The sequence below is a fragment of the Bubalus kerabau genome, chromosome 13 (assembly GCF_029407905.1).
Source record: "Bubalus kerabau isolate K-KA32 ecotype Philippines breed swamp buffalo chromosome 13, PCC_UOA_SB_1v2, whole genome shotgun sequence".
NCBI classification, from domain to species: domain Eukaryota; kingdom Metazoa; phylum Chordata; class Mammalia; order Artiodactyla; family Bovidae; genus Bubalus; species Bubalus kerabau.
Window position 1 is genome coordinate 76950033 of NC_073636.1, and position 13784 is coordinate 76963816.

At 50.5% G+C, this 13784-nt stretch overlaps 1 protein-coding gene across 4 annotated transcripts in view; it reads right to left on the reverse strand.

Moving 5' to 3' along the window:
- Nucleotides 1–13784, reverse strand: part of SULF2 (sulfatase 2) — a 131075-nt gene that overhangs the window by 43561 nt on the left and 73730 nt on the right. The gene's annotated exons all lie outside the window — the stretch shown is intronic.

Consider the following 13784-nt stretch of genomic DNA (forward strand, 5'->3'; position numbering starts at 1 on the left):
CATAGTCATAGCTTCTGACCCAGCCATTTGAATCCTGGGTGTTCACTCAGCAGAAATGCATTCATAGGTTCACCCAGAGTCACAGGCAGGACGAGCTCACAGCAGCACTATTCATGATAGCAGATAACTAGAAACAAAACAGATATCCATCTGTGCACGAGTGGGGAAACAGGACCACCCTGGTGGTCCGGTGGTTAAGAATCCACCTGCCAGTGCGGGGGACATGCGTTCGATCCCCGGTCCGGGAAGACCCCACATGCCGCGGGGCAACCAAGCCCTTGTGCTTGACAGCCTGTGCTTCTCAGCAGGAGAAGCCACGCAATGAGAAGCCCGCACGCTGACGCCAGAGCAGCCCCGCTCACGGCAACTAGAGAAAGCCCGTAGCAATGAGGATCCTGTGCTGCCATGAACAACAAACAAATACAATTAAAAGAGAAGAATGGAGAAGTACAGTGTGTGTTTATACACCCGAGTATGTATAGAAACAAGGAAAATACTAGTGCTGTGTTTACTAACAGGGACGCATCACGACAACCAAACAGTGTTAAGAGAAATAAAGCAGATATAGTCGTATCACTGCATGATCCCATTTACATCAGGTTCAAAGCCAGGCAAAAGGAGTCTATGGCATTGGGAAGAAAAGCAGTGGTCATCGCTGGATATCGGGGAAAGGTGGATGGAAGGGGACTTCTCGGGTAATGATAGTCTTGTTCTGTTGCTGGGACACGGGTGGTTCAGCTGGTGAAACTCCACGGGGCTGGGCGTTCACAGCACAGCGTGTCTCTGCAGGCCTGCTCCCCACCACCAGCAAGGCTTACTTAAAAAAAATTTACCCTAATTCATCCAGACTGGGACCTACCCCAAACTCTCTGTGGGCAGTGAGGTGACACAAGATTTTTGAGATATTTTTGGTTCTTTGTATCTTCCTCAATAAGCAAGGGCAATTTTAAATAATTATAACCTATAAGGCCATTTTTTTTTTAGCAATGGACAAATCTGTGAGAGTTTTTCCAGAGGCAGAGGTGCCAGGCCAGCCCTCTCTTCCAGATGAGAACACCGGGGCTCCAAGATACTCAGAACCACTGCCGAGAGCTTGGGTTGTGGAAGGGATTTACAGAGATCCTGCAAGCTGGGTGCTGAGTGCTGTTCCTGGCAAATAGTGAGTGTCCAGTGGGTGTCAGTTCAGAGCCTAAGATGAGAAGAGACAGATGGGGATGAGTGCTGAAGAATTGATGCTTTCGACCTGTGGTGCTAGAGGAGACTCTTGAGAGTCCCTTGGACAGCAAGGAGATCCAACCAGTCTATCCTAAAGGAAATCAACCCTAAATATTCATGGGAAGGACTCATGCTGAAGCTTCAATACTTTGGCCACCTGATGTGAAGAACCGACCACTGGAAAAGACCCTGATGCTGGGAAAGACTGAGGACAAGAGAAGAAGGTGGGCAGCAGAGGATGAAATGGTTGGATGGCATCACTGACTCAATGGACATGAGTTTGAGCAAGCTCCAGGAGATGGTGAAGGACAGGGAGGCCTGGTGTGCTGCAGTCCGTGGGGTCACACTCAGACACGACTCAGTGACTGAACAACAACAGAGGAAGGAGAAGTGGGCAGGGGCTGGGCTACGATGCCAGCAGAGGTAAGAGGGGGCCATCAACTTAGAGCTTCTAGAAAGCATGGAGGCCCGCTGGAGTCCTGTTGGCTTAGAGGAGAGGGGGCTGGGCCAGGAGAAGCCGCCATGGAGCGGAGCCCTCTCTGGGGTTTCCCTGGAGGCCTGGCAGGTGGCTGGCACTGCCCAGGGGTAGGAAGATCCCTGCTCATCCACAAACACCAGATCCCCACATCCTCCTGGGCATAAGGCAAAGGGAAGTGTTTCCATTAGATCCCCACCCCTGCACATGGAACCAGGAAGGGAGTGCTCCTGAGGAAGCAGTGATGAACTGCCTCCTAGAAAGAGGCTGGCGTGAGGAGGCGTTGGAAACACGAAGGGAGGACCCCCAGCAATCCGGGGGTAAGGCGGAGCGTCCCTTCCCGTGGGAGGACGGTGCAGAAATGACCGGAAAGAAGCCCCGGGCTGCCGGGGCCTGGAAGACCGGCTGCCCCGGCTCCGAGTCCTGAGTAACAGTCTTTACAAAGGGAAAGGTAAGCAGGTGTTGGGTGCCCAATTTAACGGTGACTGCACGTCCCGGCTGGGTGTCGAGGCATCAAAGACAGAAATGCCAGTTGGAGGTAAGAGGCAGCTGGAAAGTATCAGGTGAGTTGAAGGCTGGAGCCTCTTTCTCGAGAACGTCCCCTTCTAGAGGCTCGCTGCATCCTCCCTGTAAAGCAGTGACTGAGCTGGGGGCAGCTTTGCCCCTGAGACAGGGTCTGCAGGCGTCTCAGGTTTATCACAACCTGGGGAGGCGGGCGCTGGCGGCTTCTAGTGGCTGGAGGCCAGGGAGGCTGCTAAGCATTTGACAGAGCGCAGGACGGCCCCTCCCACAGAGAATCACGGGACACCCAGTGTCAATAGCCTGGAGTTGAAAGAAAACCCTGATTTAAAATAACTCCACCAACTCTCAGCATCTCCGTCCCGCCAGTAAAAGAACCAATTTGTGAGAGCTGAGAAAGTACCTGGAGACCAAGTACAGCCCAGGAAACAAGATCTGCAGAGTCTCAATGACCTTACTCCCCACTTCTGATTTTCTTTCTATAACTGGGGAGCTCTACTCTGCTAACATGGCCGGCCTCTCTCCACGCTTTCCTATTCCTCCTCCTCAGGGAAGACTGCCCCTAAGGGCAGCAAACCTTCCTGTAAAGGCCCAGAGAGTAAATATTTTAGGCTTCCTGGGCCAGATAGTCCCTATTGCAACTATTCAACCCTGCTGTTGCATGAAACAGTCATAGACAATTGACTGTGGCTCTGTTTCAATAAAACTTTATTTACAAAGGCAGACAGAGGACCAGATCTGGCTCATGGACTGCAGTTTGCTGACCCTAAGCACCTATGTCTGGTGGGTTTGGAGGGACAAACTGGATATGCAAAACCCAATCCTCCCTTTGCCTTCTGTAAGGAGTGAGCTACCTTCAGGCAATGCTAGCTCAAGGGGGCTTGGCTCAGTGAGAAGTCTGTCTGACTCTGGAGTTTAGCATCAGGAAGCCCAACTGCCCTCAGAAGGAAGCCAGGTCCTCAAACCGGGCCTTTATCAGATTCCTCCAAGTGCTATTTTAACTTCCATCTGCTGACTCCTTAATTTTATTCCTCATTTGGTTCAAAATTTCAACAAGGAAGAAGGGGACTTTAATAAGTCCAACACTTTGTCATGACAAACAATATTGGTGGTGATGCAAATGTTTTCTTTTGAAACAGAGTGAAGTAAAAAGAGTAAAACAATTGAGAGAAAATATTAAGTGAATGATAGAATCAGTGTGCTGGGCATGTGAAAATCAATATATTCATTTAACAACTATTTATTAAACACCCAAAGAGCTGGAGCTGTCCACACCACTGGAAACATAGCAGCAAAGAAGACCCACGGGACCCCTGGCCTCATGGGGCTCACGTTCTGTGTCTGTGGGGTAACTGTGACAAGGGCAGAGAGTGATGCTGGTGAGAACGGTGATGAGAAAATACAGGATGGTGATGCAGCAGAGCGGCCAGAGACCGACCATGGGAGGTGCCACTGGGCCAGGTGTTCAGGGCAGGGCTCTTGGAGGAATGATGAGAATGAGAGAGAAGACGGGAATACAAGGAAAACGCTCCAGGCCGAAAGCACAGCAAGCGCGAAGGTCCCGAGGCAGGAAGAAGCTCGGGAGCACACATCCTCCGAGATATCAGATGCCGGATTTTGCACTCTGTGTGCATTTTTCTGGAAACAGTCCACAGCTTTTGATGTGTTTTGAAAGGAACCCAGGACAAGTTATTTAAGAAGCACTGAACTTCACTCTCTTGGTTTGCAGAAGAGTGAATGAAAGTCCAGAGAAGGAGGCTCAGGGACTCCCCTCCCTGGGGGAACTAGGGTCCCTCCCAGATCTCCCCAGTCCGCGGCTCATGATCCTACTGGTTTGTCTCTGAAGACCTGGGCCAAGGTCTTTCTGATGAATGTGCAACTTGGAATGCTAAAGAGCCTAAATTCTTGGCCCAGCTGGTGGGATAAATATTTCTTGGGCGGTGGGAGGAGGGGTGACTTTGGAAGCCCACCCCTGCCTATTATGGTCCAATGCTATGGGTGTCAACACATCCAGAGCTTTTTCCTGTGTTAGAATCTCCTCTTTCACATCTCTCTCTAACCTCCAACCCTTAAAAACTCCAGACTTTATTATTCAGCCTCCACAAGGCCCTAGAAAACAGGGGTTCAGTCAAAGGCTTTTAGTGCCAAATTAGATTTTGTTCTCATTTGATTAGATTTCCCCAAGGCAGTTTTTTAAATGGCTATTCCAGCACCAGTTGAGGCGGGAGAAGCGAATTAGTGTGGGCCCTGGGGCTCTGAGGCTGGGAGATATGGGCTGGAGAATGAGCTAGAATTAACATCAAGATTAAAAATAGAGACCGTGTCACGGTTGGAACCTGAAGTCGCTGAACCTTCACTGCTAAGATGGTGTAAAAGGAAGACCAAACTGGGAGCTGGTGAAGGGGTGGAACAACTTGGCAGGCAGATTATGAGGATTAAACGCCACGCCAGGGAAAGATCGCTGACCATGTGCCGGCCGATGGCTGCCCCTAGGACGTAGGGCTGGCATCAATAGAAAGGACTGCACACTTGCTGGCTCCTGTGTACCAGGAACTCGGTACAAATTTACACTTGGCAACAGAGACTTCAGTTTCGTGCTGTGATTCTTTGGGTCCCACCCCTTCCTTATGTAAATATACAGCAGCTGCATGCATAATCTCAGTCTGACCAATCAGAGCGCTACATTCCCCTGGCTACTGCCATTGGTTCAGGGATGCACATGTGACCCAAGTTCGGCCAATGAGAGCCAGACCTGGGATTTTTAGGGCACTAGTGGGCAGGAGCTAAGTTTTTCTTTCATGACGCTTGAAGCTGGTGGGATATAAGCTTGAAACTGCCAGCAACCATCTTGCTACTAAGAGGTGGGGAGTCTGTTTGAAAGTGAAGCAACACGGAAGAAAGCATCAGAGGTGAGAGATGGAAAGAGAGAGAGGTGGAGAGAGGAATATTCTTGTTCGAGTCCGTGTCCACTCTTACCTGAAGTCACCTTTAATGCTAGCGTTTTCAGTTATGTCGTCGTTCCCAACATTAGGGGACACTGGACAGTGGGTACCTTGTTAGTTATCACAACCAGCATCAAGTGGGTAGAGGGCAGGGATGCTGGTAAACATCCTATAATTCACAGGACAGCTCCCCAGGAAAAAGAATTATCTGGCCCAACACATCAGCAGTGCCAAGGTTGAGAAATCCCAAGTTAGGTCAACTAATAAATCCTACCACTCCATTTTTGTTGTTGTTTTGTTTGCTTAATTCCTTTCCGGTTGAGGTCTTTCCCCAGCAGTTAAAAGGCCCAAGGAAAAGACAATGAGATGCTTAGTGCAGAGCAGGGTTTTGGCAAACCACATCAGGCCTGCCACCTGTTCTTGTAAATCGTTTCTTTGGAACACAGCCACACCCATTTGTTTAGGTATCATTATGGCTGCTGGCATGCTACAATGGCAGAGTCGGAGTGCTGAACAGAGACCATGTGGCTGCAAGTCCAAAATATTTACTATCTGGCCCTGCAGGAAAAGTTTTCTAACCCTTGGTGTACAGCAAAATTCCCTGTGTGGGGTGAAGGACCCTCTGGGATTTAAAACAGGGCTGTGATGACTTGGAAGAAGAATGCCAGTTTAGCAGAAGCAGGCTCTGAACTGGGCCAGGATGGTGGGGGCCCCACATTGTGAAGGAGGGTCACAGCAAGGAGGCTGGCCATGACAACCGGACAGGAGCAGCCAGTCACAGGCTGTCCTAACGCATGCGTGGTCCTGATATGCACAAATGTTGTGGTATGTACATACAACAGAACATTACTCAGCCATGCAAAGGAACAACACTGTGTCATTTGTAGAGATGTGGATGGACCTAGACCCTGTCCTACAGACGTAAGTCAGAAAGAGAGAAACAATACCACATATTAATGCATATATGTGCAATCTAGAAAAATGGGACCTATTTCCAGGGCAGGAAGAGAGATGCAGACACAGGGAGTGGACATGTGGACACATGGGTCCACCAACGGGAAGGTGGGATGAGCTGGGAGATTAGGATCGACATATATACACTACCACGTGTAAACTAGATAACTAGTGGGGAGCTGATGGACAGCCCAGGGAGCTCAGCCTGGCACTCTGTGATGACCGAGATGGGTGGGATGGGCGTGTGGGGGTGGGAGGGAGGCTCATGAAGGAGGGCATATATGTGTCCATATAGCTGATTCACTTCATTGTCCAGCAGAAACACACCATTGTAAAGCAATTATACTCCAAAGAACAAAACAAAAAACACAGTGTCCCACAGCATGGTTCAAATTCAGTTACGGCAGCATAATAACTGTAACTGCATGAAGTACAAGCTTCAAACCTCACCACGAGCTCCTCTGTCCACAAACCGCTGTGTGAATAACAGACGCTCATCATGATCAGTCAAAGCACTTCCTGCCAAGTCTGTCAGTGACTGCTCACTGCCCACCCCTTAGCTCATGCACAGATAGCAACACATGTAGGCGTGTCGCCTTCTTTTCTCCCAGAGACACAGCTATAAGACGTTTTACAAAAGTGGATTATCAAAAGGAGAAAGCTGGCCACCAGAGGCCAGAGTGCAGCCAATAAACGAAGGGTTAAAACGCTGAAATTGAAACCCTGAGTTGAATGTCAATGGAATCGCAGAAGAAGTGGATCAGACCATGAGGATGTGAACACTCACGGTGTGGGGAACTCCAGATACGTGGCCAGATGAAGGCAAACGTAACCCGGATGTAAACGACAAGGACGAGGATGTCTCAGAGGAAGGGATGTTAAAGGGACTCAGAGGTACTTTGCAACACAGAAAGCTGCGTGATCTTGAGCAAGTTGTTTCTCTCCATGCCTCAGTCTCTCCATTTATAAAACGGGGACAACAACAAGTATCCACCTGGTGGATGGTCGTGAGAACTCATATGTGTACCTGCCTAGAAACAAGTGCCCACTAAACGTTACAGTTTCATTAGCACCAATGCACCCATCCCCTTCTTGCTCTGTTAATACCGTGTCTAAGGGAGGCCCCGCAGAGACAGATGTCAGAAGCCAGACCCTCCTCCTCCCCGCTTGGAGGGAATTCTTACCCCCCACGTCCTTCCCGGTGCTCTCTCCTGCCCTGCAGGCCCGGGCAGGCAGCTCTGGTTGCAAAGCTGAGGGCCTGCTTCCCCTCCTGGCTGCTGCTTTCTGCATTTGTCTGAGTTAAGTGCTGCTGGGGAACCATTCAGAGTCTGATGGGAGAACCAGGCCCTTCTGTTATCTCTCCCAGCCCCGAATCTAACTGAAATTGCCTCGTAATGATCGCATTTGTGGTCTGTAAAAGCTGTGTCTCGCGGCGACCGGAGACTGAAGTGAGCTGGTGGTGAGTCTGGCACAGGAGCACAGACGGAGGCATCACTTTGGATTCGGGGGAGCTGGAGGGTTTGGGCAGCTGGAATAAAATCAGCATCTGGGGTCCTTCTCTGTGCTGGAGAGTGGGTCAGACTGAGCCAAAGCGGGGGCACCACTGTTCTGCGCCTCCAGGTGGCCATTCCCCTTCGCTGGGGGTGACACCGGGGTGATACAAACAAGCAGCCCAGGGGCATCTCTGCAGCCAGACTGTCTGGTCGGCTACTTCCTAACACTCACCTCCAGCAAGTGACTTCACCCTGCTGTGCCTCAGTGGACAAGGATAACAGTTAAGCCACTGCCTGCTGTCACGTGGAGTGGGGAAAATCAATATGTGCATGGAACAGAAAATAGTCCCTGGCATGTCCTAAGCACCTGGCAAGTAGCAGCAAGAGGGACTGATGGCACCCGCCTTCAGGACCCTCGCCTCCCCCACGGTGGGCCATCTGGGTGGAACTGTCGATGGGGCTATTTCAATTTCAAGGGCATTGGCGCCTCTGAACATACATTCAGCCCACACCATCTCCACCCACATCCTACATTAGAGATAATCGATAAATAACTAAGAGTCAAAATATTCCGGAGTGGACTGGTTGATCATGCTACATTTCATTATTTACATTCAAATATAAACATCTCATTAAATATTTACTCATTTTGATTGGGTAGTTTCCCTCGTAATTTGGAGCCAATGGACCAATATCTATACATTTGCATGAACACACACACACACACACACACACACACACACTCTTTTGTTCTTTTAGGTGACCCCTGAAAAGCCACAGCCACTGATTCCTCTTAAATACAAAGATCCCAAGTGTCCATCAAAATGCTCCTTCCCCACCAAAGGGCGGGAGTATGGCTGAGGTTGGCCAATCTGACTCTGCCCTGGGATTTTGAATCTTGAGCTAGGAGACTCAAAGGTGGAAAAAAGGGTTGGATTTCTGTAACGCCCTCCATGAGACAGTTGCTCAAGAGCTGCAATCTAAATCCTCAGATGCAGGGCTTGGGAATCCAGATGAAAGAGGCAAGGCCTTCAGGGTGATTTAGTCCAAAACGAGAAATGCATCTTGCTCCTCCATCCTCATTTCTTTGCACACAGAGGAAGCAGCCTCCACCTGGACTTGGGGCCTCTAACCCAGACACGCCCAAGTGTCCAGAGGACCCTTCTAAACCCAAGATCCCAGTCGTTTTCCTCTAGTGACTCCCTGACCCGTCCTACAACCTTCTGCATCTCCCATCACTCGCCCCACTGTCCACTCTGTTCTGAACACTCCGGACCTTTCGTTCCTTAAAACGCTTTGAACTTACTGCATCTCAGGACACTTGCACCTGCTCTTCTCTGCCTCAGATCCTAGCCTTCTTCCTTCTCACACGGACTGGCTTCTTCTCACTGTGACAGATCAGATGTCACCTCACCCTGAGAAGGTGTCTCTGATCGCTGTCCAAGGTCACCCATCCCTCTCACCAGACTATTTCTCTTCTCCATGGCACTCAGTGCTGAGGTTATCCTGTAGGTGTGTTTGTTTCCCTGTTTATCATCATCTCCCCAGGCACGCTGGGTCCACAAGGCAGGGGCCTTTTCTGGGTGCTGCAGCCCCAGCCCGGTACCTGGCTAAGCATGGGCATACGGTGACAGCTTCTGACAGGGTGCCCGGGTCAGTGGACTTGGGGCGGGCCCACGGGTCAGGCAGGGTAAGGCTGCCCTGTCCAGGGTCTTAAGCCTCACACCTTTCCTGGAAGGGCTGGAAAAGCAGCAGCTACAGGTTTTATTAGAAGGGATTTCTATCACAGTATTGGCTAGGAGTGAATGCTGCATGGTGGAAAAAGGCTACATGGAGGTGCTGGTGATGTGAGCCCACGTACAGAGCACGGGGAATGTGTATCAGATCAGCAGAGGCAATCTGCCCTCCAGGGGACACTGGCAATGTCTGGAGTCATTTCTGTTTGTCACAACTAAGGGAGAGGCACACAGCTGGCATCTAGTGGGCAGAGGCCAGGGATGCTGCTAAATACCCCCCAGTGCATAGGACCGCCCCACCGCAAAGAGCAATCTGCCTCCAAAGCATCAGTGGTGCTGAGATGGAGGAACTCTATGCTGGGCACAGTTTAAGAAGTTGTGTGGGTCTCCTGGTGGTGGAGACTGGGGTGGAGTGTGGCTTTGAAGAGCTTGGTTTTTTTTCCAGAATCCTAAGAGTTCTGGGTTTGAGCCCTGCCTCCTCGGGCAAGTGGGTGTTCCTCTCTGAGCCTCAGTGACTTCGTCTATAAAACGGGGGCAGCAGCAGCAAATGAAATCATGTCTGGCAGAGGGGGGAGCACTCCAAAAAAAGGAACTGTGAGTTCCCAAAATATAGCTCACTTTCCTTTATGGGGGCGGGAGGATGAGAACTCAAGTCCCTGGAGAAACAAAAATAGTTGTTAGGAACCAGATTCTACAGCATCTTGGAAAATGACAAGGTTCCTTGGAGACTCCAGTAATGAGCTCAGGGAAGGATGTTTAGCTACACAAAGAAACCGTCTAAGCATGACACGATAGCAGAGATGGGCGGGAGTGCGGAGCCGAGCCAATGACAATAACGACGTTTGCCAGAGCGACTCAGAAAGGTCAGTGCAAAATGAAGTAGAAGCCTGGAAAAGTCCATCCTTCCCAGGACAAACCACCCCGTTTCACACACGAGGAGTCTGGGAAAACACAAACGGGTCTTCGCCCTCCATGACTTCTTCCAAATTCCAGTTGGCCTGTGTCTCTTTCATATGTTTTTGTCATTTTGTAAAAAAATTAGACAAGTATTTATTGAACATCTACTGCGTGCTGTTCTGTGAGGGGTGAAACGGTGAACAAAACAGACAAACTTATCTGGGTCCAGCCTACTTCACGTGTTTATCCGTCTCTCAGTAAGATGGTAACGTTTGGCCATTTTTATGTATCCTTTGGACGGTTAACAAAACTTAAACATTTTTTCCTTCCAGGTCAGTTCATTTGGTGCCAAACAGGCATCTCAAACTGGAATTTTGGTTGGTTCCCCTAAAACTGCCTCTCACCCCACATTCTGATAAATGCCTCCAGCCACCCCACCACACCCGCCGGGGTCTCCAGCTGTCCTCTCCCCTTCATTGATACACACACTGATGATACATCACAGAGGCTCCATATTCTGAACACACTCAGCACTGAGCGCCTCCCACATCTCTCTGGGACCACCGTGGTCCAAGCCACCACCTTCTCTGGCCTGGACCTCCCTGGGGCCTCCTCCCCATTCCCAACGCCTCTCCCATCTAACCTCCAAGCTCCAACCTTCCTATCCAACCTCCATCCAACCTCCACCATTGCCAGAAGGGTTCTGTTAAATCACAGACCGGGCCCCGGTTCTGCTCCAAACCCTTCCACAGCTCTGAGTCACCCTTGAACTAAGACTCAGAGTCCTTGTCACGGTCCACAAGGTCCCACATGATATGCCTCCTGCCCCCTCCCTGACCTTGCCTCTCCCCTTGGCCGTGGCCCATTCTGCTCCCACTGTGGAGCCTCCTCCCGTCCTCCCAGCCCCGGAAGCTCATTTCTGCCTCAGGGACTTTGCCCCTGCTGTTTCCTTTGAAGGAAGCCTCGTTTTCAGATGCCTGCGTGGATCACTTCCTCCCCTTTCCCAGGCGAACTGCTCCCGTGTTACCTTCTGGTAGGTGTCCAAACATCCTACTGAGACGGCCTCTCCCTACTCCGGCTCTCCCTCTGCTCCTGAATTTGTCTCTCCATGGTACTTAGCACCACCTGACAAATTTGTCCTCTGGCTTTTCCCGCCCACTCACCCGACTGGAACACAGGGGTTTCTGCCTGCCTTGTTCTCACCATATCTCTACATCAGGAACCGAGTCTGCCAAGCACGAAGGCGACGTTAGTGAACATCTGTGGAGTGGATGATGAATTGATGGAACCAATGAAGGCCCGGGGGAGGGGAGGCCTGTGGGAATCTTGTCCGGCTGAGAGGCTAGCGGGTTCCTGTTGCCTGGTGCCCAGGGTGCACTGTCTTTGAGCATAATAGCAGATGGAATTGTTAGACGGTTGTCTTTCTATTTGATTTGTGGCATCTGATGGGTTGAACTGGGATCTCTTTCATCCGTGTGGAGCAGGGCTTCCCTGTGGGGTGCTTTGCAAAACTGAAGAAGGTCCCCAGGCCGGTGCTGGTCAACAGTGGTCACGTCAGGGTCCCTTCAGAATCTTAAGAACTATTGAGGATGTGAATTCATTCACATTGGTTATACCTGGTGATAGTTATCATACTCATACTAGAAATTAACACTGAGAAATTTAAAACACATACATTCATGTAAAAATAGTAATAATAAACCTACTTGTTGGTATCTGCTGCTGCTGAGTCGCTTGAGTTGTGTCCGACTCTGTGCAACCCCATAGATGGCAGCCCACCAGGCTCCCCCGTCCCTGGGATTCTCCAGGCAAGAACACTGGAGTGGGTTGCCATTTCCTTCTCCAATGCATGAAAGTGAAAAGTGAAAGTGAAGTCACTCAGTCGTGTCTGACTCTTCACAACCCCATGGACTGCAGCCCACCAAGCTCCTCCGTCCATGAGATTTTCTAGGCAAGAGTACTGGAGTGGATTGCCATGGCCTTCTCTGCTTGTTGGTATATATATTTCAAAATTACAAATAAACATATTTTCCCCCAACAACATAAAATTAGCAAGAAGAGCTGGACTGTTTTTAAAGTTTTGCAAATCTCTTTGAAAGTGCAAGTCGCTCAGTCAATTCCAACTTTTTGCGACCCCGTGGACTATACAGACCATGGAACTCTCCAGGCCAGAACACTGGAGTAGGTAGCCTTTCCCTTCTCCAGGGGATCTTCCCAACCCAGGGATCGAATCCAGGTCTCCCACATTGCCGGCGGATTTTTTACCATCTGAGCTCAGGGAAGCCCTTGAAGGGGTTTTGAGGGTCTGGTTCAGCAGAAGACATCTGTTACTGTCTGCACTCGATGTGCTGTAATTTGTTGTTCTGTTTTGTTTCGTGAAAAACCCAACCTCGCGTAGAAAGGAGGGGAGTCTTTCCATACCTTTTTAGACGGTGGCGGGTCTGCTGTATACCCACTAGACACTGTACACATGAAGAAAATGCATGTTAAAAGGCGAACGATGTCTTGGGATTATCATGAAAATGGTTTGGCGCCCAGGGTTCCTGGGGCACACTTTGAAAACCATTGAGTTGGATAGTGATGGTGTTCTGCAACAACCCAACAAGGCAGATGATATTTCTGTCCCTATTTTACAGTTGGGGGACAGAAACGGTTGGCAAACCAGCTGGAGAAACTGAGGCACAGAGCGATGAAGTCCCCTATGGCCGCCCCAGGTGGCAGAGCTGAGACTGAAACCTGGGTGGTCATCTCCAGCCTGGCTTTTGGCTACTGCTTTCTCCCGCATCTTGGCAGGGCCGTGGCCCCAGTCACTGAAGACGGGGGCATCTCTCACCTGATAGGGTGGGGAGGTGCTTTGCAGGAGATCCTTCAAGCGGATTCGGCCCAATTATTTCCCAATCACTAGTAAAGAATCTGCCTGCCAATGCAGGAGATGTGGGAGACTCTTGTTCGATCCCTGGGTCAGGAAGAGTCCCTGGAGAAGGAAATGGCAACCCACTCCAGTATTTTTGCCTGAAAAATCCCATGGACAGAGGAGCCCAGTGGGCTACAGTCCCTGGGGCTGCCAAGGGTCAGACGCGACTGAGCATGCACATCGTTTATACAAAAAGGGAACACACCGGGCGCGATTCCTTGCAGCAACCTTTCCTCTGCCCTTGGCGTTCGCCAGCTCCCTTTCTTCCTCTCCCCTGGGAGAGAATGTACACGGTTTACAACAGGGCACATAAATGCAAACGAGGTTCCGGTGCTCCTGTGAATGAATGCAACGGACCAAGAATAACAGGAGGAGAGGTGTGTTGTGAATGGAGATTCAGGCCCTGCCGATGAGATGGCACAGCATCTGTTGTGTTGCCCAGTGTCCACGTGCTCCTTCTCCATTAACCCAACTGCTAGCTGGCACAAGGCTGCCAGGACGGAGCCGATAGGCTCAGCCTCCCTCGCGGGTAGATGTGGCCAGGACCAACCTTTGGTGGATGGCGTTGTGCGCGAGTTCTCGTGAAGGCCTTACAGGAAGCAGGAATGCTTCTCCTGTATCTTCTACTTCCTGCTGGCT